Source organism: Ambystoma mexicanum, chromosome 8 (assembly GCF_040938575.1).
Source record: "Ambystoma mexicanum isolate Mex_15411 chromosome 8, UKY_AmexF1_1, whole genome shotgun sequence".
Classification (NCBI taxonomy): Eukaryota; Metazoa; Chordata; class Amphibia; order Caudata; family Ambystomatidae; genus Ambystoma; species Ambystoma mexicanum.
Genome location: NC_090929.1, coordinates 6256535 through 6271315, shown reverse-complemented (window position 1 = coordinate 6271315; position 14781 = coordinate 6256535). Strand labels below are relative to the sequence as shown.

The window sequence follows — 14781 nt, the reverse complement described above, 5'->3', positions numbered from 1 at the left end:
AGGGAGAAAGAGAGGGGGGTGAGACCAGACATACGTAAAGAGAGAGTGAGGATGGAGAGAGGGGGGGGAGAGGGAGAATAGAGATATCAGGAGCAAAGACAAAAGAAAAGAAAAACATCCAGCTGCAAACACAGGAGGGAGACAAAGAGAAGAGAGAGAGGGGGGGGGGTTGACCAGACATACATAAATACAGAGTGGGGATGGAGAGAGAGAGAGAGCGGGAGAAAGAGAGACTAGACATACATAGAGAGAGAGAGATATCAGGAAAAAAGACAAAAGGAAAGGAAAAACACCCGGCCGCAAACACAGGAGGGGGAGAGAGAGAGAGAAAGAGAGAAGGTGGGAGAACAGACATACATAAAGAGAGAGAAAGAGAGTGAAGATGGAAGAGGGAGGGAGGGAGAGAGAGGCGGGGAGACCAGACATACATAACGCGAGAGTGAGGAGGGAGAAAGAGAGACTAGACATAGAGAGAGAGAAATATCAGTTTCAAAGAAACAAGAAAACAAGAAAAGGTAAAACACCCAGACGCAAACACAGGAGAGAGGGAGAGAGGGAGAGAGGGATATCGAGAGCGTAGAGCGATATCAGGAACAAAGACAGAAGAAAAGGAAAAACAACCAGCTGCAAACACAGGAGGGAGAGAAAGAGAGAGAAAGGGGAAATGAGGGGGAGGAGAGAGACACCAGACATACATGAAGAGAGAGCAGGAATGGAGGGAGATGGGGAAGGGAGACCAGACATACATAAACAGAGAGAGAGAAACTAAACCAGACAGACACAAAAAAAGAGAGAGAAAGATATCAGGCACAAAGAAAGAAGAAAACAAGAAATAATAATAAAATAAAAGTGGATGCACATTTTGAAATTATTGACGCTATCAACGTGAATCCATGGATCCAAATGACCAGCTTGAGACATCACTCAATGATCTCCAAGAAAGAAGATAACAAGAATTCGCCCATTGGAAAAAAGACGCTGATAATTTTGAACTTGTATTGGAATCCGGTGGCTATAAATGATGAGGTCTTTACAGACGCCGTCTTTACGGCTATCGACAATGCCACTGTTCGATTCCATCAGACTGAATTCATCATATGCAGCGACCTAAAGTTGCATATCTTTGATCAACTAGGAGTAAGATTTGACGAATCAAATCTGTCTCCTAGAGCTCGACGATGGGCCAAAAAAATGAACGACCGTAACTTTTCTCTCACGATCAACTGCCTAAACGGGAAAGGGGAAATAAAGCCTACTTGGTCGTGGGGTATGTCCATAGCGATCATTGATTACAGCTATATTTCTCAAGGGATCAAGGAGAAACATGTTAAAACTGACACTATTTACTCCAATAAGAGTGATCATTGGATGTTAAATATAGTTTGGTCCACGGGAATCTAGTAAGATCAAAACTGATTCTCCCCCAAGTCGAACTCGATGGAAGACTAACCAGACTGCGAATGACTAAAAACCAAACAGGAAGCATTCCTGAAACCTACCTAATGATGAGGCGGCAACGGACCGATAAATTAAATTATGAATGCCTTTTAAGTCCCTTTCAACAGAAAACAAATCTCAAGCGCAAAGACAGACCGAAACATACTCTCTTCTTTAATCTGCAGATTTAAGAGAAGAAAACCGAATTACGTAGGAAGATCAGAGCCATTATAAAGGGCCCTGAGGAAAATAAACATATGCTGATCAGGAATGAAAAGCAGCGATATACTAACTGGACTAAATCTAATAGATCCCTGGCATTTCAACATAATGCTCGAGGCGCTAACGAATAGGAATAGAATAGAAATTCCATAAAATCTATGGAATAGTCTTAACCAACCCTCCAACACCAGCGATAGATTAATTCCGGATGTGCCAGAAGCAATATGGATTAGTTACTTCACAGAGCTATATAAAGCACGAGGTACTAAATCTAATAACGTATCTGAGAAACAATCAACGAAATGGACGCTCCATTACAACCAAGAGGATATTCTGACACTTATTACCAATTTGACTATGTCCCGCGCTCCAGCACCAGACGGGCTATCCATGCGGTTATTAAACATAATTCCCAACACTGGATAAAACTGTGCATGAAAGTATTTGAGCTGACTGTTCAATCAAATGCCATACCTCTAACGTGGCAAACAGCAATACTTGTGCCCATTTTTAAGCATGGTGATAGAAAGAACCCGAATAACTATCGTCCTATCACCCTGCTATACCCTTTAGGGAAAGTTTTCGCCTCATTCTTATTACAATAGCAAACCATTTGGGCTGTGAAGAATAATTGGCAGGCAAAAAGACAAACAGGATTAATCAAAAAAGTTGGTACTAACATCAACCTACTCTTATTAAATTTGCTAAAACAAAAGGCCATAAGAGATCAAATTCAGATATACGCAGTTTTTGTAGACCTGAAACTCACGTTTGATATGGTTAATAGACAAGCACTTTGGGACAAACTCAAAGCCTGGGAATGTCCTTGTGAAATTGTGGAACCCATCAGACGATTATACAACACCAGTATTCAAATTCGCATGACGGCAGATGGCGTAGTGACTGCGCCAATCAAAACCTGGAATGGGCTGAAACAAGGGTGCTCCTGGGCGGTTACCCTTTTCAACCTCTTTACCTCGGATTTTGACCACTATATGAACATTCCAACTCGTAACCCTCTGAAAATAAATGCCATTCTGTTGCTGCAGATACTGGGCCTCATTACAACCCTGGCGTTGGACCATGGTGCTATTAGCACCATGGTCCATGCCGGATTCCGCCATGGTGGATGGTGGATTTACCGCCCCATTCCAAGGTTGGCGCGGCGGTAAATCCCCATTCACCATTGCCCCTTCCCCATTCCCATTTTTGCCCCATAGGGCTCAATGGGGATGGGGAAGGCGCTAATTACGGCACCGTAAATTACAGTGCCGTAATTAGCACCAATGTCGCTTAGCGCCTTGGACTTTAACGCCTGCAAAAAGCAGGCGTTAAAGTGGGAATCTGGCGTTAAGGGGTTAACGGCGCCGCAGCCTTTTACGGCGCCGTTAACCCCTTAACGCCAGGGTTGTAATGAGGCCAGATGTACGCAGATGATATTGTTATTTTCGATAAAACTCAATGAGGTTTGCAGATATGCCTTGACCAACTGGAAAGCTATATGAGGTTGAACAAACTAAAAATCAATACACAAAAAACTAAAATCATGTTGCTAACCAAGAAACGTATAATGGCTCAATTTACCTGGTTCCTAGAAAACAACAAACTACTGCAAGTTAAAACAGTGAAATACCTTGGCGTATGGATCTACCAAACAAAGTCCGAGGCAGAATGGGTCCAACATCTGAAATACAAAGCACACGCTCTTGCTAGACAAGGTGCTTATATCCATAGCAAATATGGGACATTTTCGCTGAAACCAGTGCTAGCCTTTTTTAGACAAAAAGTGGTAGCAATTCTAGCATATAAAGGCGAGGCAATGACGAAACTCGACCCACAATATGGCAACAGCTGGAAGCTACCTTTTGACACAAAGTACAAGTGCTGCCTCCTTCGTTCCCCATGGCACAGATTCAATATGAAATCGCGACGCAGTCACTGCATTCCATAATAACATGGAAACATCTTGATTAGTACAGAAAAATCCAGAGCGAGGATCAAATTCCAGCCATTGAGATCCTTTGCACGAATTCTGCGGCGATTAACAAGTACGCTTTGAACAAATGGAACAGTAAAATGGAAGACCAACTTAAGAAGTCAGAGATTTCGATGGAAATGTTGACCTTACGCCCGCAGCATGCTAAAAAAAGAATAATTTTAAACGACTTATTTTCGTTGCATTTGAAGAGCCAATATCAAATGAACCTCAATCGTGGATCAGAGGTAAGGCTGATCAACCAACTCCCGAAATATCTGCAGAATTTTCCAGATAGAGACATTCGAGATTCATTTCTGCAACTGCGTCTCAACTTGCTTCCAACGTGAGAACTTATATCAAAAACCAAGCAAATAGCGACCACTCGGACCTTTTGCAGATTTTGTAAGGGATCCGAAACTTTAGAATCCCTCTTTGATGTAATAATGGAATGCAAGGCACTGACTGAAAAGCAAAATCTCTGCAGAGAAATGTACCTGACATCCACACTACAGTTAGACCGAAAGGCAGGGGAGAGATTGAGAGAGAGAGAGAGAGAGAGATCAGGAACAAAGAAACAAGAAAACAAGAATAGGTAAATGAAACAAAAAGACTTCCTTAGGTACAGCTACGTTCCATTAGGCTTTATAACATCTTCTTGGGTTACATCTTGTCAGCTCAGCTGGAACAGACACACAGAACAGACACTAGGAACAGACACTAGGAACAGACACTGGCTTCCATCACCCAGGCAGGGGCTCGCCAACTGCCAGGGCATAGAACCCTCACCACAATCATTCTCTCATTCACACCATAACATTCCACATTACAACATTACATCACATGTTTCTGCAAACACTTCCAAGCACATCAGGGAGGGAGAGAGGGAGAGAGGGAGAGAGGGAGAGAGGGAGAGAGAGAGAGAGAGAGAGAGAGAGAAGAGAGAGAGAGAGAGAGAGAGAGAGAGAACAAAGTCACAAGAAAAGGAAAAACACCTGGCTGCAAACATAGGAGGGAGAGAGCAAGAGAGAGAGACCAGACTTACATAAAGAAAGGGGGGCATGGGGAGAGAGAGAGAGGGAGAGAAGAAACAAGCCAAGAAAAGACACCTAGAAACAAACATAAGAGAGAAAAGAATTGTGGAGGGGAGAGGCATGGAGTGATAATGTGAGAGGGAGAGAGAGATGGAACTGGGGAGCGAGATCAAGGTGGCGAGGGATGGAAGGAGAGCCAGCCACTTTTGAGAAGGAGTGACCGCGTGAGACGTAGAGAGAAATGAGGGAAATATGCATATTCATTTTTTTTTATATTTTCACTTCTTTGCTTTTTGGAGAATGCTGGCGATTTATGCCACATTGCTCCAGTCACATGTCCATGTCACGTGAGACGCAGACGCAGTGAATATTGCGAGAGCACCTGTGCCCCGCAGCAGGGCCACAGAGCAGAGGTCTGTGAGAGAATTTCCAGGATCTAATGCTAGCTGCGATCCAGGCATCATTCGTGCGCTCACAACAGGCTCTCAATCCACCTGCTAAAGCGGCACGACGTGTGATGCCAAAGCTGGGGTGCGGAGCTCATGAAAGCCAGGGATTGTCCTTGGAAAGCTTGAATGTGAGCTGGGAATTTCTTCTTGGTCAGCTTGTCCTTGTGGACTTGCTGCCACATGGCATCAGCACCCGGTGCCGGAGATCACCATGTCAGGGTTCAGGCTCTTAACTAGAGGTGGACTCCGGGATACTACGCCGTTCGCCTTCTAGTTGGTCCAGGTCCCCCTCTTGATGGTCTAAGTAGTGCACACTTATCACCAGTAACTCAACTGCCTTTACCCGGGCGATGGGCTGCCCCTGACTCCTCTGGCCCTCGTGCACCCATCTGAACAGGTTGGCTTGCATGTTTTCATGTCCCTCCTCTTCTCCCCGCCAGGTGCTCTCTATGCTCCCTCACTCTCTAGTCCCCTCGAGTTATGTTCTCTCCGCCTTCTTTCTTGATCATATGTCATCCCTCCTCCTCTTCTCTCTTTCACTGTGTTTCTTCCTCTATCCTCCGCCAGGGCTTCTTGTACCTCCATTCTTACCGACTTGCTTCTGCTCTAGGTCCTACTCTTCCACCTTTTGCCTTTCTGTGCTTTGCTCTTTCCCTCCTCTAATAACCATCTTTCTCTGTTCTTTATACTTTCCACCACTTTCAATGTCCTCAGCTAACTCCTGATTGCTGCACACCTTTGTCTCTCTGCCCAGGCTTTATCCCCCTCCCGAGAGTGGGGAACAGGGATCAGGCCTCCACATTGGCTGGACCCTAACGGAACTAGCAGTTCTGCATGTGCACCGGTGTGTAATTTGAATTTTGAATTTTGAAACACTTGCAAACGCGCACAAAGCAAACCAAATCGTATCCTGGCGCAGATGGAACAAAGCAATAGAGCTCAGAGGGCGCAGAGGACCAACTGGGTCAATTGAATACCACACAGACAGAAAGTAATCCAGGATCGTAGATTTATTTAAAAAGATAAGTTTTGAGATCTGCTCTGAAATTCATCAAGGAGTTCGCTTGTCTCAGATATAAGGGGAGACTATTCCGCAGTCTGGATCCGGTCATTGAGAAGCACCGGTCTCCTCTAGATCTGCACTTCATCCTAGGAATTACAAGGAGGAGTTGATCCTCCGACCTAAGGGTACGAGTGGGTTGGTATCGTTTCAGTTTGTTTATTAAATATACTGGTGCCATCTCATGCAGGCATCTATAAACCAGGCAACCAGTCTTAAATGTAATCCGATCTTCGACCGTCAACCAATGTAGTGGTCAGCGGAGAGCAGATGTATGAGTATTTCTGGATACGCCAAAGACCAGTCTGACTCTGGCATTTTGTGCTTTCTGGAGATGATGGATTTGATTACTCGGTGCTCCGGCCAGAAGTCCATTACACTAATCAAGATTTGAATTGACCAGTGCCCCCACTACTAGCGCCTGATCTGCTTTAGGCACATAGGGTGCAAAAGGCGGATATTATAGAATACGGACTGCACCTTGGCTGAGACCTGGGCATTACATCCCAGGTCACTCTGCCAAATACAGCCTACATTCTTCACCTTGGTGGAATATTTGAGGCTAGCTCCCAAAAACCGAGGAGGAAAGTGACATTTTCCTCCTTCAAGAAGATGTTTAGGCCCAAACAGAATCACCTCTGTTTTATTTGGGTTCAATTGCAGCCAATTGTCTTCCATCCATGTACCCATCTCCTCTAGACATCTAGTAACCAGGGTGAGAGCATCCTCTACATCTGCATGGGGAGCAGCTTCAGGCATTGAGCTATCCAATGGTGGTAGGCCATCTATCAGTCAGGTGGCCTAAACTTCCAGCAGTCTCACTGCAATGTGGCACCATACTTGGCTGCGAGTCCAGGACTCTGGTCGGCCGGGCTCTACCTCGTTCTGCAAGTTTCCTTGATGTATGCCAGTAAGTCTCATGGTCTCACGTGCAAACAATGTTTGCATACTCCTGAGCTTTGGGTGTTCCTTGCCTCTTATGGAGATGCATATGCTTACCATCATAATCCCACAGTAATGTTAGCTCACGGCTCCTGTCCGCTGCAGTTTCTATAAACCCCTTATGGAAAAGTGTTCTCTGTCCCAACATCACACTGGTATTTAGGCTGAGTGCTACACTTGAGGGTATGGGTGTATAGAGGAGCAGCTGCCTGCCACTACAGGAAACCCTGCCCCCTACCTTCGATATGTTGGAGACCTGAGATTGGCCATGTTTGAAACCAGCAGTTGTGCCAATACTGCAGCGTGTGTTTAAGAGAAGATACCCATTGAGACAACCCTACCGAATGTATCCCAGATGGGACAACAACCAAAGGGAGGAACTCCCTGAAGGAATATGAAAAAGATCAAGGAAAGAAGCTACTGATGTCACAAAAGGCATATACAACGTCCCAAGATACTGGCTGAAGAAGATGTATAGATCCAGAAGAGACTAATGACGACGTCAAGAATCAAGTGAACTTTTAAATGCGAAAAAGAAGATTACACGTGCAAAAAGTGCTGCAGAGAAACAACCGTTCAGTAATTGAACAGATGCTGAAACGCAAGTAGATTAAGGAACAAGTTACTTACCTGTAACTGTTGTTCTCCAGCATGGGGTCTGGCATGGATTCACATGCTCATGAATATTCCCCGTCGTCAAGCCGGGAATCCTCGGTATAGAAAAAAATCAGTATCAGTTTCGTTTCTGATCTGTCTTTCTTAGTAGTAACCAATCACTGATCTCTGCGTCATACTGACCACAGCCAATGACTGCCCTCTCCCCAAGCCCCGCCTCTGGCAGCCATCCTCAGATTTGGTAGGACGTAAAGTGGCAGTATGACCAAGTGAAGAGCCGCAGAGGGGTAGGCGGGAGGGTTCGCATGTGAATCCATGCCAGACCCATGCTGGAGAACAACAGTTACAGGTAAGTAACTTGTTCCTTCTCCAGCATGGGGTCTGGCATGGATTCACATGCTCATGAATAAAAGAATACATAGCAGTACACACATGCACAACCACGGGAGGTGGCAACAGGCTCAACATTAAGCAATAGAACAACTCAACATTAAGCATCTGTTACCTCCTCAACCCGCTCACCTTAAGCGAACAGGTTGCGCAGCACTGCTTGGCCGAACCTGGACTCCTCCCTGGAGTCCCGATCGACGCAGTAGAATCTTGTGAAGGTGTGCGTCGACCTCCACGTAGCAGTCCTGCAGATGTCCAGCAGGGGCACACCAGACAGGAACGCCGTGGTAGCAGCGATCGCTCTGGTCGAATGGGCTCTCGGACGGCCGGGCAGCGGTCGGTTTGCCAACCGGTGACGGTGCATGATGCAGCCGGAGAGCCACCTGGAAATGGAAGTCTTCGAGAGAGCCTTCCCTTGATTCACAGTCCCAAAGTTCACAAACAGCTGTGACGTCTTCCGAAAAATCTTCGTGCGGTCCACGTAGAACTTCAGCGCTCTAGCTACATCCAGCGAGGTCAAAGTCCTCTCGGCCGTCGTCGAAGGCGACGGGAAGAAAACTGGTAACACCAAGGGCTCGTTGAGGTGGAAGTCCGACGGCACCTTGGGCATGAAGGAGGGGTGCGTCCTCAGCACCACCCTCGTGTCGTGAAAAGTCAAGTATGGAGGCTTGCAAGATAGGGCCTGGATCTCTCCCACTCGTGCGGAGGTGATGGCCACAAGGAACGCTGTCTTCCACGACAGGAACTTCAAAGGCGCCGAATGCATAGGCTCGAATGGGGCCCCCATGAGCCTGGTCAGCACCACATTAAGCTCCCACGCCGGGGCTTGAGCCTTCACCGGCGGGAACGATCGGAATAGTCCCTTCATAAATTCCTTTACCAGGCGATGAGACCACAAGGACGCCCGTCCCATAGTCCTGGTATATCGGGAGATGGCAGCCAGATGTATTTTGATGGAGGCGTGAGCCAGTCCAGCTTTGGCCAGCGACAGTAGGTACGGCAGTACCTGAGGGGCTGTAATCCGCAGAGGGTTAATCTTCTGTGTACGGCACCAGACAGAGAACCTCTTCCACTTATGTTCGTAGCACTTGAGAGTTGAGGATGCCCTGGCTTTTGCAAGAACCTCTCTGCAGTCAGCTGGGATATCGTACCCTCCAAACTCTAGTGCTGCAAGAGCCAGCCGTGCAAGTTCAGCGACTCCGGGTCATGATGAAGAATGGTGCCTCCTTCTCTGAAGAGAAGATCTGCGTCCGCCGGCAGCTTGACTGGTGGGGACTTTGACAAGTCCAGAAGGTCCGGGAACCAGATCTGCCTCGGCCACGCCGGTGCGACGAGGATCATTCTGCACCTGGACTTCTTGAGCTGGTTGATGAGACGGAGCAGCAACGGCAACTGAGGGAACGCGTATAGAAACAGGCCGTCCCAAGGGAACGAGAAAGCATCGCCCATGCTCCTCGGCTGCGGGAACCTGCTGGCGAACCTCTGGCACTTGGAGTTTGTCGCTGTCGCGAAGAGGTCGATCCGGGGTTTGCCCCATCGTCGAAAGAGCCGATACACCTGGTCCTGGGGTAGTTCCCACTCGTGGCACGAGTGCAGCTCCCTGCTGAGTGAGTCGGCGATGGTGTTTTTTATTCCTGCCAAGTGGAAGTGAACCAGAAACATCCCCTGGGCGACGGCCCAGTGCCACAGATCCTGGGCCTCCTTGGATAGGGCCGGGGATCTGGTGCCTCCCTGCTTCCGTATGTAGAACATCGTGGTGGTGTTGTCGGTGAAGATCCTCACCACTTTGTCCTTGAGGGACGGAAGGAACGACTTAAGTGCCCAGAACACTGCTTGAAGCTCCAGAATGTTGATGTGGAGAGACCTCTCCTCTGGGAGCCAAAGGCCTCTTGCTTGGAGATCTCCGGTGTGGCCCCCCAACCCTCCAGGGAGGCATCCGTCGTCACTGTCTCCTGAAACACCGGGGTCTGAAAGTCCGTGCCTGCCGGAGGTGCGCACAGGTACCCCACCATAGGATCGCACAACAGAACTCCTCGTCGAGAGGGATCCTGTCTTCGAAGCAGCCCGTCGCCTGAAACCAGCAGGCGTCGAGGAACTCCTGTAGCGGATGCATCCGAAGTCTGCAAAGGGGTGCAAGGTAGATGCATGAGGACATCATCCCGAGGAGGGACTTGATGGACCTCACCCTGGCCACGTCCGAGGCTAGCAGGTGTTGCACCTTGCCCAAAATGGCCTTCGTCCTCTCCTCCGACGGGGATGCCAATTGCCCCACTGTATCGAGCTTCGCTCCCAGAAACAGTGCTACTTGCAACAGAACCAGGTGGGATTTGGAGTAGTTGATGGCGAATCCCAGTTCCGTGAGCAGCCGGACGGTCCACCCTGTGTGTTCGACGGCGAGTTCTCTTGTCCTTGCACGGATTAGCCAGTCGTCCAGGTAGTGGTAGACGTGGATTCCCTGCAGGTGCAGCTGCACCGCAACTGGTGCGAGGCACTTGGTGAATACCCTGGGTGCCGACTTTAATCCGAACGGTAGGGCTCTGAATTGGTAGTGGCGTCCCTGAACCACGAACCTGAGAAACTTTCTGTGTCCTTTTAGAATGGGGATGTGGAAGTAAGCATCCTCCAGGTCCAACGACGATAGGAAGTAGCTCTCCTCCAGCTGTCCCAGCACGTGCTGGAGGGTGACCATCCTGAATTTCTGTGCCTTGATGTACTTGTTTAACCGACGCAGGTCCAGGATGGGGCGCCAACCGCCTGTCTTCTGTTTGACAAGGAAGTACCTTGAGTACACTCCGGAGCCCCGGAGCCTCCTGGGGACGAGCTCGATGGCACCTTTCTTGAGCATCGCCCTTACCTCCAACAGCAGTTGAGGGACGTGATTCTCCTTCCTGGCCACGGGAGGAATGCGAGGACACTTCTTTTGGAATTCCAGCGAGTGCCCGTTGGCCAGGATATCCAGCACCCAACGGTCGGTGGAGATGGACTCCCACACGCTGACGAACTTCGTCAGCCGGCCTCCCACCGGGGTGCTTCGGTGGGGGCCCGACCCTACGGCCGGTTCAGTCCTGCTTGGAGGGGGCCTTGCCGCCTTGGCCTCCTTGACGACGACGGCGGGATCCTCCTTGCTTGCTGCGACCTCTGTAGGCCTCCTGGGACGAGGAGCGGGCCGCCTGGCGGTATGTAGAAGAGCCACTGCTGGATCCCTTGGAGGCACCCTGTCTGCCTCCGGAGCTCTGAAAGGGCCGTCGTTGTTGAAGTACCCCTACGGCCCGGGCCGTCTCCGAGTCGGTCTTGATGGCCTGGAGCGACTCATCCACCGTCTTCCCAAAAAGGTTGCTGCCGTCGAACAGCATATCCAACACTCTGGTCTGAACGTCCTGGCAGAATTCCGTCACCTTGAGCCACCCTCGTCGTCGTAGGCAAACCCTGTTGCCCATCTAGCGAAATCCGGTATCGGCAATGTCCGTTGCCACCGTTATGGCGTGATCCGACGCCACCTCGCCTTCCTGAAGAATCTGTAGGGCCTCCGCTCTCTTGTCGTCCGGCAGGAAGTCCAGCAGGGGAGCTAACTTGAACCAAAGCTCCCTGTCGTAACGGGCCATGATCACCAAGGCATTGGCCGCCTTAATCGTCGTCGCCGCTGACGAAATGACCCATCGTCCCATGTAGTCCAACTTCTTGCCCTCGCTGTCCGGCAGGGAAGTGGAAGTTGATGCTGCCGCACCCGCTGCCTTCTTCTTGGCCACTGCCGAAACGACCGAGTCCGGCGCAGGCTGGGCCCTGAGGCACAAGGGGGCGGCGTCGGGGACCCGGTACTTCTTCTCGTACCTGTCTCTCTTGGCGGGCATCGTAGAAGGGTTCTTGAGGACAGCCAGCCCTTCGTCCCAGATGTCGTTGAGCAACGGCACTGCCAGGACCGTCTTTCTCTTGGCCTCCCGTCGTTGATAAAGAAAGCCTTCCTTCTTCTGTTCCTCCGGGCAGAGTTGGAAGAGCTCGGAAGCCCTGGCTATCATGGCGTGAAAGGAGCCAATTTCGTTGGGCGGTGAGGCCCGAGGGGGGGTGATGAAGGAATGTCCGTCGTATCATCGCCACCGTCGTCGTCCGTCCCCGTCCCCGTATCCATCGCCGTATCATCCCGAGGGTCAGGCGAGGGGGATGAGGGGTCCACAGGCCTTGTGGGAACGAAGGGCGGAGCGGGATGGACTCTCCTCCGCTTGTTCGGGGGGCTTCCCGACAGTCCTGGCTCAGGATACTCCGTCGGGGTCCATGGTAATCTCGTTCTTATCTCAGTACATAAGGATTGGATTGCCAACAAAATGGCCGCCGAGCTATCCTGAGGCTCTGGCAATGGCTGCGATGGGAGGGACGGTTGCTCCACCGGGCCTTTGTCGTCGTCACTATCTTTGATCTCCTCAGCAGGATCCTTCCCCTGGGATCGAATTTCTCAAACCTCTCATTGAGGCCCTTCACGGTTTCCACCAGATCCTCCTCAGAGGCTGATTCCGAGTCTGTAATGGCCACCGCCCCCCCTCTTTTTCCGCCAGGGTCTTCACGGGGGTCTTAACGATGGGCTGGAAAGAGGATTCCCTCCGCGGTGGCAGGGATACTCTGGGCCCAGAGGCCGTCTCCACTGGCGTAGTCTCAGCCGGCTTCGCCAGGGCCGCAGCGACCACTTCGATAGAGGCCTTTGCCGGCTGGATCAAAGCCCTCACCACCTTAGGTGCGTCCTGGGCCTTCGCCTTGGGGGGAGGGTCAGCGCCTCGCTCCCCCTCGGGTCCCTTTCGAGATCGACCGGGGCCGCTCCAGCAGCTTACCCGGGTTCTCGGACTTCCTCTTCCCCGAACCAGAGTGCTGGCTCGTGGTTGAACGTGCCGGGGAAGTCGCGCCCTGCCTGGCATCCGAAGAGCCCGACCTTTCGGCGCTCCCGGTGCCCATGGACTCGCGGTGCTTGGCCTTCTGTTGGGCCCCCGTCGCTGGGGTGTCCTCACAGGACTTGGAAGCCCGCTCAGACTTTTTCCTCGCCTTCTCACCTGCTGTGCCCATCTCCAGCCAGGCGGCGAGGCGGGAACGCCGATCTTGCTTGGTCCATTCCGAAAGATTCTTGCAGAACGCACAGTCCTTCTCCACGTGCGTCTTGTCCTCATGAAGGCAGTAGAGACAACGCAAATGCTTGTCCTCCTTGAAGACATTTTGTAATCCGCATCCAGGGCAGCACCTGAACAGCTTGGATCCGGGCGTCGAGCTTCCCTTGTCCTTGGCCATTTCCGTTGAGGTAGGCCGCAGATCTTCCGGAATCCTCCAAGAAGCGTAAACTCGACGAAAACTTCACCCTTGAGGGCGTAGAAGAATTACGAAACGGGTCCACGTTATCGGAAGTAGAAACGGTGGAGCTTGAGGCTCGATTAAACCGAAAAAATGAGAAAACTCCTGAAAAAGCGCGAAAACGCAGCAAAAACGCGAGAGCTAAAGCATGAGGACTCCCAACACTTGAACGTGCGGTAAAAATCTGAGGATGGCTGCCAGAAGAGGGGCTTAGGGAGAGGGCAGTCATTGGCTGGGATTGGTTACTACTAAGAAAGACAGATCAGAAATTAAACTGATACTGATTTTTTTCTTTACCGAGGATTCCCAGCCTGACGACGGGGAATATTCATGAGCATGTGCATCCATGCCAGACCCCATGCTGGAGACCTCATCATAAAAGTTGGCTATACGTAGCAAATAGAATTCAGGCAAAGGCGCCATTGTATAGAAGCTGGACATTGGTATCATGAATTTAGTAAGCCAGGTCCCATGAAGAGGGAAGGGAAATCTATGTTGCAGCAAGAATGAGCAGAATCATAAGGGTGCAAATTGAGGCTGTCTGGCTTAAAGTCAAGACTGAAGAAGCCAAGGTCAGCTATGAATTCTGGAAAGGAGCGAACGTGCGACGAATGAATCATCCCTTGTTAAGGTGCAAAGAAAGAACACCAAGGGTGTCACGTTTAATTCATTTAAAGTATTTGAAACCTGCATAATGGGCAAAATCGTGGTCTCGTATGATGTGAGCCAAGGATGAAAATAGAGTTCAGACTTGGAGTCCCAGAACACAATATTGAATTCTCTCACTCCCATGTATTCTGAAGACAAGGATACTTCTGCAAAGCCAAGTTCAAAGACAAACCTCATGGCAGAAGGCTCAGGTGATGAGAGATGCTGGGCGAATTGGGTGGGGAGGTAGTGTCATTTCCCATCTCCTTGCACCTGGGTCTGGGCTTACGTGCTGCTAAGTGAACCGACTGTTCCAAATCTGACACAAGCAGCCAACCAATTGTAGTGGCCCATATAACGAAGGACCTTACAGTTTGAAAACCAATGAGGAACTGTGTGTCTAATGTTTCTAAAGATTACATGTTTTAGAAGTAGGCATATGTTGTCCACCTGACAGTGGCCAGCCAATCACAATCCTAGTTCTTATAGAAAGCATACTTAGATGTTCCCCTTAAGCCAATCCTGACCCTTAGTAGGTTTTTCAGCATTTGCCACGTAGTATGACGTCACCTCTGACATATTTTTGATGTAAAAGCTATTGCATGTGTAAAGATCGGTGAGAGAACCTGAGCGTACATCCGTAGATGTTCGTTGTAAACTACCTGTTTTAGATAATTGTTAATAAAG

The 14781-nt window shown here is 49.9% G+C and overlaps 1 protein-coding gene across 2 annotated transcripts in view; it reads right to left on the bottom strand.

Moving 5' to 3' along the window:
* Positions 1–14781, bottom strand: part of ST6GALNAC4 (ST6 N-acetylgalactosaminide alpha-2,6-sialyltransferase 4) — a 266878-nt gene that overhangs the window by 10065 nt on the left and 242032 nt on the right. The gene's annotated exons all lie outside the window — the stretch shown is intronic.